The 14446-nt window shown below is 41.3% G+C and overlaps 1 protein-coding gene across 2 annotated transcripts in view; it reads left to right on the plus strand.

Annotated features, from left to right (window-relative positions):
• Positions 1 to 138: 138 nt before the first annotated feature.
• LNX2 (ligand of numb-protein X 2) overlaps positions 139 to 14446 on the plus strand; it is a 59060-nt gene continuing 44752 nt past the window's right edge. The window contains exon 1 of one of the 2 annotated variants that reach the window (XM_074914913.1): positions 139 to 309. The gene's annotated coding sequence lies outside the window, so the exon portion shown is untranslated. Of the gene's footprint in view, positions 310 to 4833; positions 4940 to 14446 lie in introns of those variants that run through there. The other variant, XM_074914932.1, reaches the window with a different exon arrangement.

A 14446-nucleotide genomic window follows, 5' to 3' on the forward strand; every position in this document is an offset into this window, starting at 1 on the left:
CGAGTGGCGGGGACACCCCGGCCCGGGGCTCTGCCGCGGCCCGCCCCGGCCCCGCTCCCATAGGCTGCGGCGCGCCCCGCCGCCCGGCCCCGCGCCCCGGGCTGCCGCCGGAGTGGCGGAGCGCGGCTGTCACTTGGGCCGCGGCGCTGCCCGCGGCGGAGGCGGGAGCACCGGCCCGGCCCGGCGGAGACGCGCTCCGCCAAGTGCTGCCCGGAGTTTGCCTCCCGCCGGGCGGAGCGGGCGGGCGCAGCCGGCTCGGCAGAGGGGCGCGGCGGCGGCTGAGGAGAGCGCGGCGCGGAGCCGGCGGCGGTGAGTAACTTCCCTGCCCCGCCGCGGCGCCGGGCGGCTCAGCCTCCCCTCAGCCGGCGGCGGCGGGAGGGCCGCCGGGCAGGGCGGCGGCCGCGCCTCCCCCCCTCCTCTCGGCCGCGGCGCCGGGGGGCTCCCCGCGGGGGCGGCGGGGCCGGGCCTGCTGTGGCCGCCGGGCAGGGCCGCCCTGCGGGGGCAACAAGTGCGGGAGAGCGCGTAGGAGCCGCGGGGGGAGCGGCGCGGCCCTGCCCTGGCCCGGGAGGAGCGGGGCGCCCCGCCGGGCTCCGCGGGAGAGCGGGCGCTGCCGCGGGGCGGGCGGCCCGCGGCGGGGCTCTGCCCGGCGGGCGTCAGCGGGGGCTGCGCCGGGACCCGCAGCGCGTCCCTGAGCCGAGCGGTGGGCGCTGGGCGGCCGCTCCACAGGCGCCTGTGTTCGGGGGGGTCCCTCGGTACACCTCTGCCGCTCCTCTGTAGCTCTAGTAAAGAAGCTGCTGCCTGAAAAGGAGTCGAATTACTGCGTGCGGGGGAGGCGGAAGAACAGCTGCGAGCGAACCCCTGCTGCAGGAGCTGGTTTCAGGTTATGTGTTTTACAGCTGCGCCAGAGGAACTCGGAGCTCTGTGTAAAATGCCTCTGAAGCCTGTGCCGTTGGCAGCTCTTTCAAAACGTTAACTCTAGTCCTCGGTCCTCCGACCCAGGCTCTCCCTTCTTTTCCCGCGTTTGTTATCTCTTACCACTGAAAATGTGGTTTAAAAACCTAAAATCTCGTGTCTTTTGAACTTTAACAAGGCATACTTTAAAATTATCATTGTTCTTGGCAGAATATTACTATTCGGTCAACTAATTGAGAAAACAATTGCTGGAACTGTGGTAGTGACAAATCTGACAGTCCCTTGCGACTTTTCTTACCGTGTTTCTAGTGCATAGTGCTGATTTGTTTACTTCTGTAGAAATCCACTATTAAGTACTTCTGAGCTTCGTTTAATTCCTTTTTTAATTACATGATACTGCGGGTTTGGTTTTGTCTCGGCAAAGTAAAAAATGTCTGTTAGGGATTAGCTTTGGGGTACGTTTGATGGTCCCTGGAAATAAATTTCGAATCATAAATGCTTTTGAGCTTCTGTTCAAAAGGGAAACTGTTCTGAGCTTGGCTCTCATTAAATAAACACTTCGAAACACTGTTTTTTTTAATTCTGCTACACAATTCCTTTTGGCTTCACGATGCTTTATTCTAAGCTGCAATCCAGCAGCAGATCAAGGAGGCTTAGGAAGAAACATCAGATGGTTTCGGTTAGTGTCCCTACTACACGGAAAATAAACATGTTAGTACCATATGCTGCCCTGACTTTATTAAAATAAATTTCCTCAAAATGGAAACAAGGTAGGTCGGTGTGCTTGCTAGAACCGTAAGATGTAATAGGATCCTTTATCATTTACTTTTTTTTTCCAACAGTCAGCTCACCAAGGGAGGCATTCTCATTCCTGAGCACAATGCAATATAAAATGATTACATCCAAATTCAGCAGGCTGCAAAGAACACCATTGTGCCAAATTAGATTTTTTTTAATTAAGTGGTGTGTAATGTTATGTTTTAACATTAATAATAATACTTTTTTTGTATTGCTGCACTTCTAAAATCCCTGGATATTAAAAAAAAAAAAAAGGCATAATTGTATAATGAGAGTTTTCAGTATTGAGTTTCTGACTGTACAGACCCTTAACTCTGCTTGGTGACCTCAGCAAGAGAGAGCGCAGGGCCTTGGACTCAGGTCTGAGTTTTGCAAACACAGCATGATTTCCTAACACAGGACTCGAATCTTCTATAAAAAAAAAAAAAAAAAAATTACAATTAAGCTACAGTTTAGGAATAAAACTTTGCAAGAGGAGTGTAAACTGGTGATTGGGTGAAAAAGTACTGTTCTCTTGAGACAGGTTAGGTTAAAAAATAAGCTTACTAAAGCCTGTCATGTGCAATTACAAAAATGTTGGCTTTGACCCTGCAAGATTTGGCATTTGTTTGGAGTCTGCTCTCGTGGAAGCACTGATGACCTTGCTGAAGCTTTGTTGTTTTGTAAGGCTTCACCTGTACTGAACAGCCTGTCAATTTTTCTATGTATTTATGGGCCTGCATCACTAAAAACCAGCAGAGGGTGATTAGCTACTAGTTAAATGTGTCTACTTGAAAATATTTAAATATCCCGCTCTTTTTTTTTAATTCAGTTTTCCTGTACTCTTAAAAAAGTCTTAATAGGGTTGAAAGCAACCATGAAGAAGTGATACCAACAAATATCAAAGTGCAAATGTGTAAAGATGTGATGTCTACTAGATATTGGACTAATATAAATTATTGTCTCAGATCAGCAAGCAGTTTGGCTGCTTGTATAAAGAGCTATTACACATTAAGAGCTGTAACTAATAAGTAAACAGCATTTATTCAGTGTTAAAATGCTCCCTGGTGCAAAAGGCACCAGAGGAAACTGGTTGCCTATGTGATACATCCGTGGCTTGACCCTGATATTTGAAAACTCTTTGTGATTTGGTTTGCAGAAGCAATTTTAATGTGACACCATTGAATTGCATGCTGCTTAACTGCTTTATCAGGCTGGTGGAGTTTGTTTAGAAACTGTAGTGCCTTTCAAAGATGAAAATATCAGTATTAAATTATGTAAATGTTGGGTCATGATGTCTATGGAGCAATAAAAAAAATATCGTTGTGTGTGCTTTCTGGTTTGGTTTTTTTTTGGCCCTGGTTCTGTAGATGTTTGTGCTTACATATGTTTAAACACCAAAGTATTTCTTTTGGAATTAGTGGGTCTGTTCTTAGGCTTAATGTTAAGCCTGCATGTAAATGTTTTCAGGGTCAGGATTTATGTTTGCAAAGTTCAATGGATAAACCTGTCATGTGTTTTCATACTGACTGTTCTGTATTCTGCATGACATAATGTAGGTAGCTGACTTCTGCTTTGGAACTGGGGCCTGGTTTGTTTGCTGACACGTATGGAAACGCTTCCAGCCTTGCTGCTACGTTACAGAGGGTAGCAGTGCTGTACCTGAGCTGACTTCATCCTTGCAATGTGCTTTGCAATACTACAGGTGTTTCTTCTATTTCTAAAGTATTTTTGGTGGTACAGACTTGCATAGATGTCAATCCTTTACATCCACATAGATGCTGATTTTTGATGTTAGCTTTACAAGTAATTTGGGGGCTGGAAGAGGAAAAGAATCTCTTGCTGAGTCTCTCATGGTGAGCTGTGAGCTAGATAGTGAAAGCTTAAATATGCAGTTGTTGTTATAAAGGTAACTTGTGAACATGCAAGATTTTAAATTGATTCTCATGTCTGATTTTCCCACCCAATTAGTAGGAACGATTTTTATTGAAAAAATGGAACCTTGGGGTAACATAGCTCAGTATTGGCGACCTCATTTTTGTTTTAAGTGAGCAAGTTCTGATGTTGCTTGGGGGTTGTGGTATTTTGTGAAGAATGCCTAGAATTTTCTTGCTGTCATCACAGCAAAATAGACTGAATTGGGTAAGAAAGGAATTGTGAGGCTATAAATGTGTCAACTCAGTATTATATAGAAGTAAATTTTTGCCCAGGCAGAGTTAGTTTACTTTGGGATGGAGTGATAGATGTTGCATTTTGCCTGGCTGTTTTTCTTTCATTCCACAGAGAAGAATGTGTTTTTATATTTCATTGCAGAGATTTGTCATGCTTAACCACTGTTTGATGGGGTGTACAGAATTTTTATGAAGAACCCTTGTTTGTAGAGCAAAATGCAGTTTGATCAAGGAGTATATCCAATATATGAACTGATCCACTTTTAAAATGTTGTAAATGGTAGTAATAAGTAGTTCTAGATAATGACAAAGAAGGAACTATGACTTACTAATCTTTTTTCTAGCAATAGAGCACAACAGGAAGTGGTGTGCATTAAAGGGCAGCCCGTGTGTGTCTGGGCAAAGGGAGGAACCCAAGTTGCAGAGAAGCAAAGCAGGGCTTTTGGATCAGGTTGCCTGCAGTGATGTACTGCTGTCAGATTTTATTCAGCACTGTGGGGAAAAATGAGAAACAAGCTACCTCCTTCTCCATTGGTATGTTCTGTGCAGTGGGAGTGATTCTGAAGTGTGCCATAGGTTGTGCTCCTCACCCAACCCCCAAGATAGCCCTGCCACTGCGTGTTCCCATGACTTTCTCCAAAGAGTTTGCACCAGCCCGGTGGAAGGTGTCAGGATGCTGCCTTGTACATTCCTGGGGACTGGCTGATTAGAATACAATTGGGAATAAGCACAGTTTATTATTGGGTTCAAGTCAGCGTTCATGTATGTTGACGCTTTTATTGACTCCTGCAGTTGAACTCATCGTATAGATTTTTTTTTTCCCTTTGCATGCAATTTTTGCTTGAATTCTAGCTCTTCTCCACAGACAACCCTCTATAAATGCAGTGTCATTTTCAAAATTATGGCCCTGAAAGGTCAAAGAATATTAGTGATAGAGGATTTAAGATCTTACCTTCCTTTGTTCTTCAGATTGGTGCTAATCCTTGTTTCTGAGTTCATACATAGGAAAAAGAAAGCTTGTGCAGCAGAGGTTTTTGGCTCAACGGAGGCAAATGGAAATTCAAGCAAAGCTAACGAAGGTAAAATGTCGCTGACTTGTATACTGAAACCAGTTTGCGGAAAGCTGTTTTCGGTGGTTGCTCTATTTTGCTCAGATAAACTGTTGTGTTCTGCCACAGGAATGTTGTGTTTGCTTTGAAAGGACCAACCCATGGGGTTTCTTCTGACAGAAAGCAACATTTCAGAATCCAGGCGTGTTGTGATTTTTCTGGCTATCAAGTTTTGGTTGGCATTCCTGAACAAAGTATTTTAAAAAAATCTTGGCTGCTATCAGTGAGCCTCCTTTGTTGATGCATTTTACTTTGTCATTACGTGAATGTGCTTTTGTCTGTGTACCTTGTATTAGTCCCCAGATGAAATGAGCTGTATCAGCAACGTACTCTTACGGCCGTAGAATAGAGCCTATACTGGGGCTTTCTGCGGGCATAGTGATGTCATCCAAATCATTCTCCTAATTGACATCGCTACCTGCTACACCAGCAAAAGCAAAACAATGACAAGAAAATCCATAACTCCCACAAGGCTCTTAAGTCACGTTTTGACTTCAGCACAGTTGGTTCTTCCACTGCCCTCAGTTACAGTCTGCAGAACAGTACATTCAAAGTCCATCTTATGGCTGGGTAGCCTACATCTAGAGCAACTCACATTTTGGGGAGGACACTGGAGATGTTAGTATCTTTAAGTGCCTAATGGATAGTGCACTGAATATCTGCAATAGATTAAATACTTTTATATGGGCCATATTAAGTTGCTTCTACAAGTTTGGTGATTAAAAGCTGTAGGAAAAAAAATCAGTTAACTGTTGCCACTTCATGCAGAGTAAGACACTTTATTGTAACTTCCAAATTCATGCATTTATTTACCAACAGCCCACCCTTCCTTGTGTTCTTGTCTCTTTTTATTAGATCTGTTCCCCTGCCCCATATAATTGTCTCCTCCTATATTTTTTTTTTAATCAAGTTTATTTGTAACCAGACTGAAATAACTGTAAGAGAAGGTTAATCAGTACATCACAAGACCACATAGAGCATAATGTGCTGTATAAACTTTCTGGTCATGTTCAAAGAGTTTGCTATAAACCCCATTCTGATCATGGAGCTGTAACTGTACCTTTGGTGCAGTATGTATGCACCATAGCTATCATCCAACAACCCCCCCCCCAAATCCCTGGGGCTGCCCTGACTGTTAATTGGAGTAACTTGGTTTTTAAACTTTTGAAAAAACTTCTTCAGTCAAGCCTCTTCTGGAGCAGGTTGGTAAGTATTTTCTTCTGTCCGGCCTCTTTTTCCTGTTTTTATGCCTTGTTTGCTCTAGAGGGGTTTCCTCAGCCATTTGTTGTTACTGGCAGAGGCTAATGAAGACTCACCCAGTGAATTAGTGGAATAGTTCCATGTCCATGCTAGATCTTGCATTTATGTTAATTAAAAATGAGTTCGAGTCAATTCCTGGACTGTTTTTACAAGTAGCCCATTACTAAGGTGTCATTGCTGCTTCTAATGAAGATTGAAGCTTTAAAAATCACAGCGTTTCCTGCCTTATACCAAACCAGTATAAAATGCTGTTTGTTCAGCCTTCAGAATTCAGGTTCACTTCTTAATTGTTTTAATTCCTTTTAAATGCTAAAGGTAAAGCTAATGCCATACAGGTTATATTAGGGAAAATATACAGATATGTTTGTGTACTTCTGGATCTGTTATGCATTTCATCTGAATGTCTTAAAAAGGTATGTAAGTTAGATCTTTACATGTTCATTACAAAACTTCATAAGAATTCAGCAACAACCACCAAATGTATTTCTTTTTTGAATCACTGGTAAAAAAAAAAAAGGTATCTTTCTACTTTGTCTGGCAAAATAGCTGCCTTTCATGCCTCTTATCTGAGGGATGGCTCAGCATGTTTGTTCAGCGCTGATACCTATATATTCTGTAGCTTCCAATTCGTGTCTCTCTGATACTATACGTGTTATTCTGATTTGTGGAAGTGACATGAGCTGAACTAGGCTTCACTGCATGTACAGCAGCAGATATACCTGTTGTGGTCTGTTTATACAGCGTGGGCATGATCCTGCATAAATAATACTTGCAGTTTTAGTTGTGGGGAGTTTTTTTTCCCATTTCGAAATCCATATTGACTGATAGCTGCAGACTTATCTATTGACTGTGGCTCTCCTGCTTTCTGCAGGGAAAATAACTTTTGGTGAAGCAAAAATGAAGGTGATTCAGTGGTTGTAAAAAGGAGAATCAGCAGCACAGCTTGTCTGTGCACTTGACCTGAGCTGTCTTGCCATGTAAGCAGAAAAAGAGAATCTATGGGAAAATTAACACTAAAGTGAGCGGTAATGCAGAATTTTGGGTTACTGGAGTGTGAAATGAAACTGTTACAGTTCCTTCTTCTGCAGTAAGGGATGTGTGCCACTGACTAGACAAATGCTGTAGAACTGTAATGTTTTCCTAAGTCATATTTTGAAAAGTTTGCAAAGCTGTGAAGCCAGGAAATGTTCATAATTAAGTGTCATGCGGTTATGAATTGGAAGATATTTGATGAAGAACTTCGGGGTACAGCTTGACATGTTGCCTCCTACAAATGATCAGAACCATATGGATTTCACAAGAGGTATTTTTTGTCTTTAAGTCTCAAGTTTAGTGAAGGCAACTTATTTCACACAGTAATGTCAACATTGTGCTGCCTTTTTTTGCCTCAAAGGGTCAAAGGAAAGATTTCTGCTTTAGCTGTGATAGTGACTTTGAGGATAAAGAAGGTGGTTTGTTCTAAAGCATTTATATAGATGAGGCTGTGTGTACCTGAAAACCTGCTAAGCAGATTAAGTTGAAATGCAGGAAAGAAGGGGTTTCACTACAATGCACCTACATGTTAGGAGCAGTTGCTATGCTGTATATGCTATTTTTCAGATGATGTATCACATGGTGAGGCCTACATAGCCATCCCTACAGCTTGACTCTACAACTGGACCTGCAGTGGTAACTCTCTGGGGTCCTTTGTGGGCATGAGAGGGCTTCTGCTCCTGAGGAAGTCACTGAATTCACTACAGTTGTGATGATGTGGTTATAGCAAAGCATCCATTCTTTGCTAGGGCTCAATTGCTGCTGGTACAAATCTGGTTAACACTCTACTTGTCATTGAACTTATGTTTATCTGTGTATATATGAAATTAAATTCTATCTGTAAATAAATTAAAAGGTCTAAAAAGGAGGAAAACAAGCCCTGTACTTATTCTTTTCTTTCAACAATTTTTTTTGGTCTCCTTTCTTTTCAGATCTTACGTTAGAAATCCTTCCACATCTAGTTCATAGGTAAAGACGTTATAGAAGTCTGATCCAATATGTTTTTACCAACTAAAATGTTGGTAAATATTAATGATTATCAACATTGATTATAGAAAATGTCTTAAACACCTCATAAATTGCCACAAAAAAAGTTTGGAAAACAGTAGATGAGTGATGGAAAAATAATAACATTTATAAGATAGAAGGAGTTATTGTCTTAATTTTCCAGCTGATGAATAGGTGCATATAAAAAGACAGACATCAGATTGCTTTTGCTATCATGATATATTTTTTCTATAGTCCAGAGGTTAAGTTCTGTCCTTATTTAATGAACTTACTCAGTTTTCTGCAATTAACCTGCTTCTCAAATTTGAAATAAAATGGAAGCAATCAAAAAAAGGTAGAATAACTAATACTTTAATCAGATACTAAAACTGTATATTTATTTATTTATAAAATTGCATTTAAGTAGATTGATAAAGCTCTCTTGGAAAAAAATGCTCTGCTTAGCATGAATTGAAGAGGATTAGGATTTAATAAAGTGAATTACTGTTTTCTGTTTGAGGGGGAAAATATTTTCCCCCAAGGTTTTGCTTTTAAAACTACCATCTTTCTTCCCAGATGTTCTCATATACATTCTGCATTGTTTTAAACAACTCTAATCTTTAATACGATTATCTATAAACTTGCTTTGTTTACTGAGGGATTTTTTCAGATTACCAAATCATTTTATATACAAATCCTTCTTTTCTTGGTGCATACCATAATTCTCCATTGCATGCCCAAGGCAGTGCCCCAAATGAAGCTGACTGACATCAATTATTTATGATTAGTCTCTGCACACTGGGAAGTGAAATCGAGTCTCTGGTCTCAATTCATGGCTTGTTTCAAATAAAGGGTAATGAGAGCAGGTGCAGGGAGGCACCGGAGCATGTGCATTGATTTGCAGCATAAGTTTAGACAAATTACTTAAATATATGTGGGACTGAGAAAAGAAAATGGTTGGAGCTGAAGTTGTTATGTGCTTTTGAAGAACTTTGCCAGTATGTTTTCCTGGCACCCATACACCAAAATGAGAGGAGCTATTTTCTCTCATCACGGTGGTGATGTTTCGTTACACTTGGGCATGGGATAGCACTTAACAGGAGGGAAGAGTCCTTCCATCCCACCTAAGTGTGGCCTGATCTGATTTGCTACGACTCCATCACACTTCACAAGCTAAAATTGTACTCCATATTTCTCATGCACCAATAACTTTCTTTCAGTGGGGTTTTTTAAGTGTGAAATCAGGCAATGTAACACTGGAAATTTGCTTGTGCATCCTTCCTGCTACTCCCTTTTTGTGTCTGTCCTTTGCACGGGACTGGGCTGCTGGGGAGAAAAACTTCTGAACAGAAACCAGCAACTGGGTTACGACACAAGTCTAGGAGGGGTGGGGAAAACTGAAAGGCAGTGGGTAAGATGAAAAGTGGCATTTCTTAATTTTGTAAATTACCTTGCAACATGAATCATCATGTTTTAACATTGCTATGTGTAATTTTTAACATTTTTAAAATTACTGCAACAGTTGCAGCAACTACATAATTAGTAAAGTCCTTACTGTTTGTGAAGCTTAGAGGGAGCTGGCAATACTGCCTGAGCTACAAGACAGCTTAAAGTCAGAAAACTTAATTATCGTATAGAGGAAAAGTAGTCTGCCTGTTTTGTTTTGTTTGTTGTGGGTTTTGTTTGGGGTTTTTTTTAGGTTTTTTTTTTGTTTTGTTTTGTTTTGGTTTTTTTAGAGGACCAAACGATCAGTGAGGATTTGGGTCCAGCCAGGTTTCCTCCACTGCAAGTTCTTTCCAATGCTGGCAGCCTCTTGCGGGTCCAGCTGCCTGGGTTTCCCTGCAAGGCATTTGCTCTTGGGGATTGTTTTGGCAAGCTGCCTTCATGCTTTCTGAAGAACAGACAACAAAAGGGAAATAAAATTTTTTTTTCGAAAGCCAATGTGGAATTTCTTGGGACAGCGCAAGCGGTGCAGGCACATGAGGATTTTTCATGTTTGAAGTTGTCAGAATCTGTCGTAGAGGAAAAGGTCGGATGTGAATACAGGAGCCTGATGTTTCCCCATCAGGACTGCCTCTCCATCCTCCGGATGCAGTAGTTAAAACTCCAAATGTGGTAGGAAGAAGTAAGCAGAAGAGGATGCATCTTCAAAGGACGAATCAGTGCGGTGAGAACTTCCCTTACTGGCAAAAGCCTGAGTAAGCAGGTGGGGCTGGCAGTGTGCCCTGAAGGTTAATGCAGTCGGTAGCCAAGCCGGAGGGGGAGGCAAAGCCCTCCCTTCTGCCAGGGTTCTCAGGAAAGATGTTCTGAGAAGGCATCTGGCTGCTGCCTCTCATTTCACCTTGGGTGCTGGGAGAACGAAATGATAGCTAGGAATGAGACGATGCAAGGCTAAAAAAAAAATAAGATAGATAGATAGATAGATAGATAGATAGATAGATATATAATTGGTGGCATTTAGAACCATGTTGTTTTCTTTGGTGGGCTGTGAGCAGCAGCAGGGCCGGTGTTTCATTTCTTCTGCAGTTCAGCTGCCCTGGTGGGCTCAGAGGCTGCCATCTGCCTTCCCTACCACTCGATCTGCCCACTGCACTAGCTGAGGTTTTATGGTGACTCGGAGGCTCTTCCTGGATGTCAGGTCTATATTGGAGAAATACTGCCAAATTTTTTTTAGTGCTAATGCGGGAGAGGTCTCGCTGAGCACAGAGACACTGATATTGTTAATTTTCCAGGCTGTTGCTATCTTACTCTGAGCTGTCCCTAGACATCCTCACCGTTTTATGTTTCTTCTCTAATGGCATGAGCCACGATGTCATAATATTCAAAATCAAATGTACCAGAAAATATAATAAATTAGAGTTGGGCTAGCAGAGTAATTGAAGAATAAACTGAATTTTAAACAACACAAGATTGTGTTATGAACTGATTGCTATGCACAAAATGTACCAGAGGAGTGCGACTTCATGTAGATTTACTATTGATGGCAGCATTTCCTAGATTGCTACTGGTAATAAAGAAATGAAAACGGTTTGAACTTCTGAGTTAGTATCATAACATAATATTGCAGCAAAGGAGAAGTACCATTGTAGTTACACTGCAAAGTAGTTCTGGAAGAAAAATTTTCTTGGTGCTTTATTTATTTAAGAGGTTTACATGTATTTAGCAATTCTGGAGTTTATAAAACCACAAAGTGAATGCAGGCTTTGGCGTGGAAAGAACTAAATTTGTCCTCAACTCCTAATATAATTCTTCTATAAGAAATTACTTAGGAAATGTAGCAGTGGAGTGGATTCCTCTCAATTCAGAAAATTGAGTTTAAGGACATTTGGTGTCCTTAAGGACTTGTAAGGTTGTTTGCCAGGTCCTGTGCAGAGGTGTCTGTGTGGAGGTAAGTCGAGGTGCTGATGTGCACAGAAACTTGAAAAACCATACTTTATTTTCTAGTCATCCTAATTTTGAGAATGCAAAGGAAATTTTGTAAGGTGAGATTTTTGGCGGCAATAATTCAAGTTTAAGGCAACACTGCCAAAATTATTTTCTGTGGTGAAAAATGGGTGAATGGAAGGGCTGTTCAGTGGTAGAAATCAAACATAAGCCGCCTTTGGAGTCAGGGAGGGCAGGAAGGCAGAAAAGCAATATTTCTTCACTGAAAGAATCTAATTTTGTAGTGATAAGTAGTATAATTTGTTTAGGTGAATACTTAAAAGTTTTAAGTTGTATTTAAACATGAAATGTTATTGTTTATTATTCTTGTAAACTCTAAATAAGGTTCTCTACCAGGAATGGTGATAAAATACATTTGATTTTTAAACTAATTTTATAAAATAGTGAAGAAAAGTAGCTCTTGTGAGTTAAATACTTAAGTATATACAGTAAGTGTTAGCATTATTTAACTAATTCAAAGTGCTGTTAAATCCCTTGATTTAAATTACTTCACTGTGCCATGACCTAATGAAAGCAGAAATTAATCTAGAAGATGCAATTAATAAACTACTTACATTGCCCATGTAGTATTTAAAATTATTTATTTTGATCACTTAATAACTTATCTCCTCTCATTCATCCCGAGTCTCCATAGAAGTGGGCTCAGGGATCACCAGGAGGCAGGAGAGAGGCCCTGCCAGCGCTGCTGCCTGCCCCTCCAGGCTGCCTGGGCAGATAGCAAGGGCCGGTTTCATAAACAAGCCTCAAACCACCACAGCTCTGGCTTTTCAAACTTGTGTAGCGGAAAACTTGGGAGAATGGTGTTATAAAGGAAGAAATAATCTGCCTATCAGTAGGGGGAAACAGGCAATATTTAACCCGTTTAAAAAGAAAGAAACTTGAGCACTACTGGGATTCCTACAAGCAGGTTTTGAGGATGGTCATCAAGATCTGATATTCTGCTCTATTCAGTGGCAAGTTCTCATATTTTGTGAAAAACCTGGGGTTGAATTTTCACTGAAGTATAAAATTCAGAGCTCTCCTGTGCTACTGAGGACTCCCTGTTCCTTTTCCCCTGCCCCGCATCGCAAGTGACTTTTGGTGAGTTACACAAACACCATTTATCTTTAAGAACCTTCCCCAGTGGGACATGACACTTGTAACAAATATTTGTATGATTAAGCCTTTCTGTAGCTGTGGTCAGTCTCCTTTCTAATGCTTGCTACCTAGTTAACCTAGCATATGAAGTCTGTGTACTATGAATGTGCTCTTGCAGCAGGTAAGAACACTTGAGAAACCTCCAGTGCAGTTGTTAGGGAGGAATATGATGGGTGAATGTAGTTATCTGAGAGTTGTGGAGCATTGCTTTCTTTCAAAATATGTTAATGGCATGGAAAAAGGCAAGTGTTTCTGATAAAGTTTATTGCAACAGTAAATGTTAGAAACAAGTCAGCAGTATTGAGCAGTCCAGATTGTTTTGGAAGCTGCAGGGAGATGACTGATAGATTACAGTTTAAGCAGTATATTTTCTATAACATTTAGAAGCAGAAAATCTAAACCATTTTCACAGGGTGAATGCATCCTGGAAATGTGCAGCAGTCGTCATGATTAACCATTGGAAGGCAGCTCTGTGTTCAGTCCTGCAGTAAGAGCCCTTTGAGGAAGGGATACATAAGGGAGAGTTAACAGTCTGCTGTTGCTGGGGTATGGGGCACAGGTGATACCTGGGACCTGCTGGTTTCTGATGTGAATGCTCTTGAAGAGTTAACACGTGAAAGCTGGAAAGACTTTTTTTGAAAAAAAGAAAAAGTTACAAAAATTATTAAAGGCTGCTTTATGATATTTATTCAAGAACATCTAATTGGTAAATAAACCATAAGGCATAAAAGTAATGGGAGGTTTCATCATTTTATAGAGATGTTTACCTATCTGGTGACATCACTGACAGGCAGCTAATATGGCTAGGTAGGCCTGGTAATGGTTTGCTACAAACTGAGTAAATATAATAAACATTTAATAATGGGAGATCCTCAGGAACAGTAAATATGACTAGCTAATACCAATAAGTAAAGATTTCACTGTTGGATGCAAAATTGCATAAATGTGTATTTAATGTGTACACGCAAACTAATCGCTTCAGCTAGATACATTGTACAGCGATGCCACTGGGATCAGCTCTTAATGGTAGAATTTCTATTAAGGTATGCTTTTCCTGTAGTAGGTGGGCAAGGAGCCAATGCTGTGTAAAGTTACTGATGTCATCCCAGGGCTGCTGATAGAGGGAACATGTGGGACCAGAGACCCTGAGACTGATGTACGAGGCAGCCACATCCATCCTTACATGCCACTGCTGTGGAGTGGGACCGCTGAGGTTCATTTTATGGTATGTTGTTGAGTCCCGTAAGGAAAGTTTTTTAGTCGGTCAAGCAGCTTTCCAGTGGAGACTGCTATGCTTAAAGAAAGTCTCTTCAGTCTGTTATTTTAAATGTATGCCCCAAAGCAGGTATTAATGAATGCTCCTACTGTGTCCATTAGACAGCTCATAAATTCAGATGTTGCTCTGTTTCATGCTCAGTCAAATAGACTTTGATGGTTGTGCAGCAACACAAAGGCATTTTGAGTTTTGTGAATGCAACAAGGAATATCAATTCAGTTCAGCTTTATCCATGAAAAGTCCCATGAAAAAAATGAGCAGGAGCCTTTCAAGTGTTTTGCTACATTGTTTACCTACCTTGATAAATGTTGCTTGTCTTCAGCTTTAATAAGGTATTTAGT

Source organism: Athene noctua, chromosome 1 (genome assembly GCF_965140245.1).
Source record: "Athene noctua chromosome 1, bAthNoc1.hap1.1, whole genome shotgun sequence".
NCBI lineage: Eukaryota > Metazoa > Chordata > Aves > Strigiformes > Strigidae > Athene > Athene noctua.